Source organism: Mobula birostris, chromosome 1 (genome assembly GCF_030028105.1).
Source record: "Mobula birostris isolate sMobBir1 chromosome 1, sMobBir1.hap1, whole genome shotgun sequence".
Classification (NCBI taxonomy): Eukaryota; Metazoa; Chordata; class Chondrichthyes; order Myliobatiformes; family Myliobatidae; genus Mobula; species Mobula birostris.
Genome location: NC_092370.1, coordinates 128,069,522 through 128,076,708, shown reverse-complemented (window position 1 = coordinate 128,076,708; position 7,187 = coordinate 128,069,522). Strand labels below are relative to the sequence as shown.

Sequence of the window (7,187 nt, the reverse complement as noted above, 5' to 3'; positions counted from 1 at the left end):
GCCCTCCTCAAATTTGGCTCTCCTTGGAAATTCATTATCATCTTACATCTACTACACAAGATCATGCCAGCTGTGATCCTATTAAATGGGTGCATCATTCAGCTTTAGGAAAACGATGTCATCCCCTACTCACTCTTCTTTGGTGCAATAATTTGGAATGAGAGTTCATCACAGGACCAATGGTTCATTCTTGTTTCTACTCCAAAGCTAAGATTAGCTGTTACAAATGCAGAACACAATAGACAATAGACAATACAACACACTACCACAAAGGATTCTTGTGGATGAACTAATCCTAGTTTTTCAGAAAATATATCGTGAGATGCTGCATCAATGGTTAATGAAAAATAAAAGCCACAGCTTAGAAGGAACTTATTAGTGTGAATAGAAGAATGGCAGGACTAGGCATAATATTTTTTTTGTCTTTCTGGTTAGCGGGATGTAATAAATTCAAAGATTGAAAGTACACTTATTTGTCTTCCCACAGACAGCCACGAAACAAAGAAACACCATGGAACTCGTTCAAAGAAAACTTTAAGCACCCAACGTGCAAAAAGAAGAACGCATTGCGCAAACGGCAAAAATCGAGTGAAAAAGGCAGGATATAAAACATCAAACCACAGTCATTGAAACAGTCCAGGAATGTCCACTCATTTCAGTTCAATTCAGCGCCGTGTCATTCGTTGATGGCAGGCCGCAGAACCGGTCGGCCACATGGCATCCCGGGTGATGTTGACACAAACAGCAATGGGAGCCTCGAACATCTGAGCGTACCCTTCACCTGCCCCTGCGAGTCTGCCGATTGCGCACAGGACCCTTCAAGCTCCTCAGAACACACAACTGGAGTGAAAGCAAGTCCACAACAGAAGGACAGGTGGGACCCCAACTTGCAGCAGTTTTTCTCCACCAATTTTTCTCCCAGACATCCTGTACCAATTTGGACTCGAAGTGTGAAGCATGGAGGAGGTATTCCTCGATTCGTTGCCTTGGCGGAGTACACATTTTGCCGAGAATTTATTTTGAGATGCTTGAATGTTTTCATGCATTTATTTCCAAGATTTAAAAAAAATGAAATGCTATTTTACACTTTGCCGATGCTCACTATGAAGTGCTAAAAAAATACCCTGGATCCTCCTCGGGCAGGTGGGCGGAACGATCAAAGAAGTAGAGCTATGTTAACGCAGCCACTGGATCCGAAAGTTACAGTGCGCGCGCAAAGGCTCGTGCAACCGCGAGTTCCCGCGTGCCTGTCGCCCACACCTGAAACCGAGAGCCCATGCGCGTGGTTGTGGGTCTCCCCTTGGTGGGGTGGGGTCTCGCGCTATGCGGGGCGCGTCACCCTCTTCCCGAGGCGTCACGCTGCAAAGGTACAGAGGTGCAAGTGTTGCTGCGACTCTTTAATAGGGAGCGCAAGGTCTGGGCAGTGCAGAGGGATTATAATGCATTGAGCGCATTAGGGACCAGTTGTCTTTAAGCCTTGCAGAGGTTAACCGGCGCAACAGTGAGAGGAGCGGGGGAGAGCAGGAGTGTCGGACGGATAGACAAGCAGAGAGTGACCGTGCAGAAGGCGACGGAGTTGCTGATTCCAGTGACTGAACTCTTTAAGTACCGATCACTCGGAAGTACCTATTAGTTCAGTGACAGCGAACAGCAACCAGAGCTTCTGTACTGTGTCCGCCGAGCCAGCATCCCACCAGCTCGATTTTAACTGTGAGTGTGTAATTGTCTGCAAACAAGCTCTCCTTCCCTTTAAGATGGTCATTTTCAGTTGTAGCTAAGAGCTTGGCTGTGAATCAAGTGTTTTTGTCCTTCTTTCGGGAATGTGCTATTTAAATAGTTGCCTTGTAGATTAGAATAAGATTTGTTCAACTTGTAATATATTATTTTACAGATAGCGATTCTGCTACAAGACCTCTGTTATACAGTTGTAAGGTGTTAATCTGACGATGTTTGGCATCAAATCCATACTTACTAGATAATTACCAACTTGTTATAAGCTTAATATTTTTTTAAGAATTCTTGCGTTGCCTCCAGTAATTCAAGCCTGTGATAGTCACACCCATATGCTTTTACAGGATGTGTTCACCTATGTAAAGCAACCAGTTTTTTGTCTTAAAACAGGACCAAATGGAAATGTTTTTCTTACAAGGCATTTCATAAAAGGACGGGAAGAGGACTTGGGGTACCTACATTTTAATAAAGTTAACTTGCTGTATGTTTCACACAAAATACTGAGTATTGTGGAGATTAGATCATTCATGATTTGCTTTAAATGCTCAAGAAAAAGAACAGCATGTGTGAATGAAAGAAATTTGAAGGGTTTGTATCAGACTCCCAAAAAGCATTTGGGAAGGTTCCAGGGGAGAGACCTGTTGCAAAAAAAAATGTGCACTGCATTAAACTAATGGTGCCAGATTGAGAGAAATCTGGGGACAAACTTCAGAGGTGTAGTTCAGAAAGCGTAAATGCAGATCGACCTGCTAAGTTTTGTGGTCTTACCCATATTTCCAGCATTTTTTTTGCTTATTTTTATACAATTGCAACCTATTGTCTCATTTTGATTATAACACAAATTCCATTTCCATTGTACCTTTAGCATTGTGAAAATATAGTAAGTGTTTCACAGGAACATGTGGAAACAGACAGTTGAAATAGAGCTATATTGAAGTACTTGGATAGTTTGCTGTAGGTTACTGTGGGATATAGACAGGATGTAGAGTTGGGCAGAGGTGGTGTTCAATCTGGGAAAGTATGAAGTGATATATTTAGGAAGATCAATTTTGAAGACACATGCCACAGTAGCGTAGTGGTTAGCGTGATGCTAACACAACTCTGGAGTTCGGAGATCAATTCTAGTGCCATTTTAAAAGGAATCTCTGTGCATCCTCTCCATGGAATACGTGGTGAATGACATTATCCACACCATTTCAGGAGCCTGATGATTGTGGGTTTTACCTGTTCATAAGCCTGGCGATGTTGGACCTAAAGCTTCTGTGCCTCCCACCTGATGGTAGTAGTGAGGAGAGAGCATAGTCTGGATGGTGGGGGTCACTAATATGGATGCTGCTTTCCTGTGGCAGTTCTCCATGTCAATGTACTCAGTTGTAGGGAGGGTTTCTCCTGTGCTGGACTGGGCTGTATCTACCTCTTTCTGTAGTGGTTCTCTTCCTTCCTATACCCAAGTGGCAGAAGAGTTGGTTATGCTGTATTCTTAACCTCAACTTGGGATCAAATGTTACACTACAATGATCAATCACAGAAAGCCACGTGGTGCTGGGGAATGCCATTCCTGATGCTGGGTAGCTTTTTGGGGGTAAAGGTGCTGATGCATGTTTTTCAAATAAGGTAGCTCCCCAGATTACAGAAGACCTAACTTACAGAAATTTGACATTACAAAATCCCCCCATAAGTTTTTAAATGATTTTTCTAGAGAGAATGACTCCTTACAGTACATGTGCCTTTAATTTAATTATGGGCAGCGTTAGGATGAACATAGAAGATATTCACTGAAATGGAAGAGTTTATAGGAAGTGTATGCAGAGCAGTACAGTATGAGTAGCAATGGGAAATGGATGACAGAGTAACACAATACAGTAGTACTTCGGGAAGGGGAGGCTCGACTGTTTCATATAATGGGCTTTTATCTTGATTTTGGAGAAAATTGTTCATTTACATTATATGTTACGGAAGAATTAGTTTACGGTCAGTTCTCATGAACAGAACCCTTATGTAATCCAGGGACTTCCTGTAATTGATCTGGGCAGCCCAGGATCTCCATATTTATCGCCCAGGTCTGCGCCCCGGAACGGGCGCATCCATTGTCTACTTAGACAGAGACAGACGGAGCCATGATGATCCTGTAATTGTAAGAACAGCTCACTCAGTCGTAGCTGGTAAATGCCTCTGAGAGAGGTGGAGATGAAGTCCACAAATGGAATCTTATGCCATGCTCTCCATTGGTATTGCAGTGGAGCGCCATGCAGATGGGAATAATGTTGGCCAGTGACAAATCCCTGCAGGACACCATGGTAACAATGCTGGGTGATTCCCTGGATAAGTGCCAGAAAAATGAGGATGCCAGTAGGCAATGATGGTCCCAGCCCAGGCAGCTGGAATGCACCAGAGACACTGGAGGTGCTTTGAGTACTAATAGCTGCAGGGAAGGAGGGACAGGTTACATTGGATGTAATCACAAAAGATTTCATTGTGATCAGTGCATTTCCATTGGTGTAGTAGTGAGGATCCTTGAATTTGGGGCATTTCAACGAGGTGTTCCTGATAAGGATGGGAAGAATTTAGGATCTCTAGCATAGGAAGAGGGATATAAGAAGAGATGGGTTTTTCTTGGGAGGATCCTGGATAAGTGGACTGTTAACTGAAGTCCAGCCAGGTCTGATGGTGAGCATCCAAATTAGCTTTTCAAATCTGAATTCTTTGGTCATAAGGGGGTGGAGATGAAGATGGTATTATTGAAATGACAGCTTGGTGAGTGCATTGGTTTTAAAAAGGCTTAGCTGACATTAGATTGATTGAGCATGTTTGTAGCTGCAAGACTATTGTAACAATGGTTAGATAGTTGAGTCTTTAAAAGTTTTTTTTAAAGCCAGGGCTGAATACAGATGGAAAGAAGTTTGAGAAGAGGAAGATGGATAGAGAGAGAGATACAAGGAAGTAATCAGAGGCCTATCTGTGATTACGATAGAGGGAATAGCAAGGCTATGAGAGTTGGTGAGGTACTATTTTCATGGAGGGAAAGGTTAGACATTTAGTCTATGGTGATTGTGCAGGCTTGTGTCTTATCAGTTTAGATATTTTGATTTCTGTAAAGGGCATATTAACAGATGTGCACTCTCAGCAGGCTTGTAGAAAATAAACACCCACATGAACTAAACTCCATCTCCACATTTTTATTAGTCATGATATTGGTGATGAGGAAGATTGTCTCAAAATCAAGCAGTAAGTGTTTGGATAAATAAAAATGGGGAGAGACAAAGTCCAACCATTACCTGCTTTAAAAATATAAGGATAGAAAGAATTGCCATAAATCTCATTGTAGCATTTGATTCTCAAATCCAGTCAGGGGAAGAATATTTTGAGATACTGTACTGTCAAATTTCTTTGCTGCATGTGACATTGATGATGCAGACAGGTTATATCCTAATGAGTGCATCAAATGCCCCTACATAAAGTTTATTGTGAAAACTGGAAACCCAATTGTTAAATGACTTGAAGTGGAGGTGGATGGAAACTCAAGAAAAAGCCTGTGTTCACCAGAAATTATTCATGTGATGCAAAACCCTACTGTCCTGGTGGCACTCCATCTGATGATAGGTGGTTCTGAAATCCAATAGGGGTTATCTCCAGAAACCCAACAGCAGAAGAGGGAAAATACGTATTTAAGCCCATCACTCCTACTGGGCATAGGCCACCAACAGCAGCTTATCAGAGTCCTCTGTCCTGGGCCAGTCTTTCAAGTTGTCCCCAGGTGTAGCCCAGCTTTTTGGTATCATTCCTCTCCCAGAGATATCTTTGGAATTTGTTTTGGCTTTTCTGTAGCTCTGGGTTTGTTACAGAATGGGGTTGCTAGCCCCATGCCAAACACTCCTTCACAGCCAGGCTTGGCAGTATTCGTGGTGGAGTTGAGAAGGAAAGTACTCAGCTGGATAAAGTTCTAGGCATGTTCAGAGTAAAGTGGTTTCCAGAAGTACATTTCATCATTCACACAGACCGCAAACCCCTTTCAGGAAATGAAGCTAATGCATCAGCTAGTTCTCCTATGGGTTGAAAGATTGTCTTTGACCTATTCAGATCTGGAAAATACCACAGAAACATACATGCGCTCAGTGATCTCCTGATGATGGAGGAAGACATGGCCAATAGCAATGATGAATCATCTGGGCAATCCTGCAAGTACTGTGCAAATTGGAGAGCAGACAGCAAAATACCCTACACTGTCAAGTTCAGGAGTACATCGTGGGAGGGGCTTACAGAGAAAATACCACAGTTAACGTCCTACCATTCCGGTACTTATAACTGAGTATTAGGAACAAATAAATCATGTGAAGAGCTGGAGCTTTGAGTTCCCCTTAAGGATGGGCATTGCTTCTAAAGGAACAGTTCCAGGAATTATATCAGTATGTGTCAGCTGGTTGATACAAGTGGACTCTGACAGTGAGCAAGAAGCACAGTCTTGCATGAAATGTAAAGAAAACATTTGGGAATGTTGGAGTACATGCCATGTTGATTATGTTGGACCATTCTAAGGGAAGATGTTCCTGCTGCTAGTTGATGTTTAAAATGGATTGCTGGAGTTATGTTTTATAACTCCAGAAACTAATCAGAAGAAAAACATGAAAAGCCAGGAAACATGTCAACTTAGCATTTACTTTCCTTTAGTGAGGCGCTCCCATATGATGTGGTGGCGTATGAGTGTTTTCGGTTGGATACCTGCAGACCTCAATTCAGTGTCTTTGAAAATGCCGTTCAAACCCATTTTGTGGATTGACTGAAACTGCTGAGCTAGTGTCCAATTCATAGAAACATAGAAAACCTATAGCATAATACAGACCCTTTGGCCCACAAAGCTGTGCTGAACATGTCCTTACCTGAGAAATTACCTAGGGTTACCCATAGCCCTCTATTTTTCTAAGCTCAATGTACCTGTCCAGGAGTCCTCTTAAAAGATCCTATCATATCTGCCTCTACCATTGTCACCGGCAGCCCATTCCACGCACTCTCCACTCTGCGTTTTTGTGACGAAAAAACCAAGTTATCAGAAGATTGATGCTAATGAGAGAGAGATAAGGGAGACAATAGAGAAACGTTCAAAATGTTAATGAGAGAGGGAAGAGAGAGATAACGAAAAGAGGCACAATTCAGTATATTGACAGACCAGTTCTTTGAACCCTGAACTGTTTGAAGTTTAATGGACAGGCGATACCCCAGCAGGGGGATAAAAATAACAGGTTCGCTAAGGCACGTACACACACACCACGAGATCACGAGATAACGAGACCCTGGAAGAGTGGTGTGCCCCCCACAAGTTGGTGGGCGTTTGGAGGTCTGGTTCGAGGGGAACTGACAATAGACTGACAGGGGTGAAAAGGTACGATTGGCGGGAACCTGGTGTGTGTGTCCACCCTTGCCTGGTGCCGGGTTCACTGTAGAAGAACAGTCGTATCTGGAAT

The 7,187-nt window shown here is 42.9% G+C and overlaps 1 protein-coding gene across 1 annotated transcript in view; it reads left to right on the top strand.

Moving 5' to 3' along the window:
• Window positions 1-1,450: 1,450 nt before the first annotated feature.
• Window positions 1,451-7,187, top strand: part of LOC140199571 (uncharacterized) — a 254,277-nt gene continuing 248,540 nt past the window's right edge. Inside the window, exon 1 of the mRNA XM_072261873.1 lies at window positions 1,451-1,710. The gene's annotated coding sequence lies outside the window, so the exon portion shown is untranslated. The remainder of the gene's footprint in view (window positions 1,711-7,187) is intronic.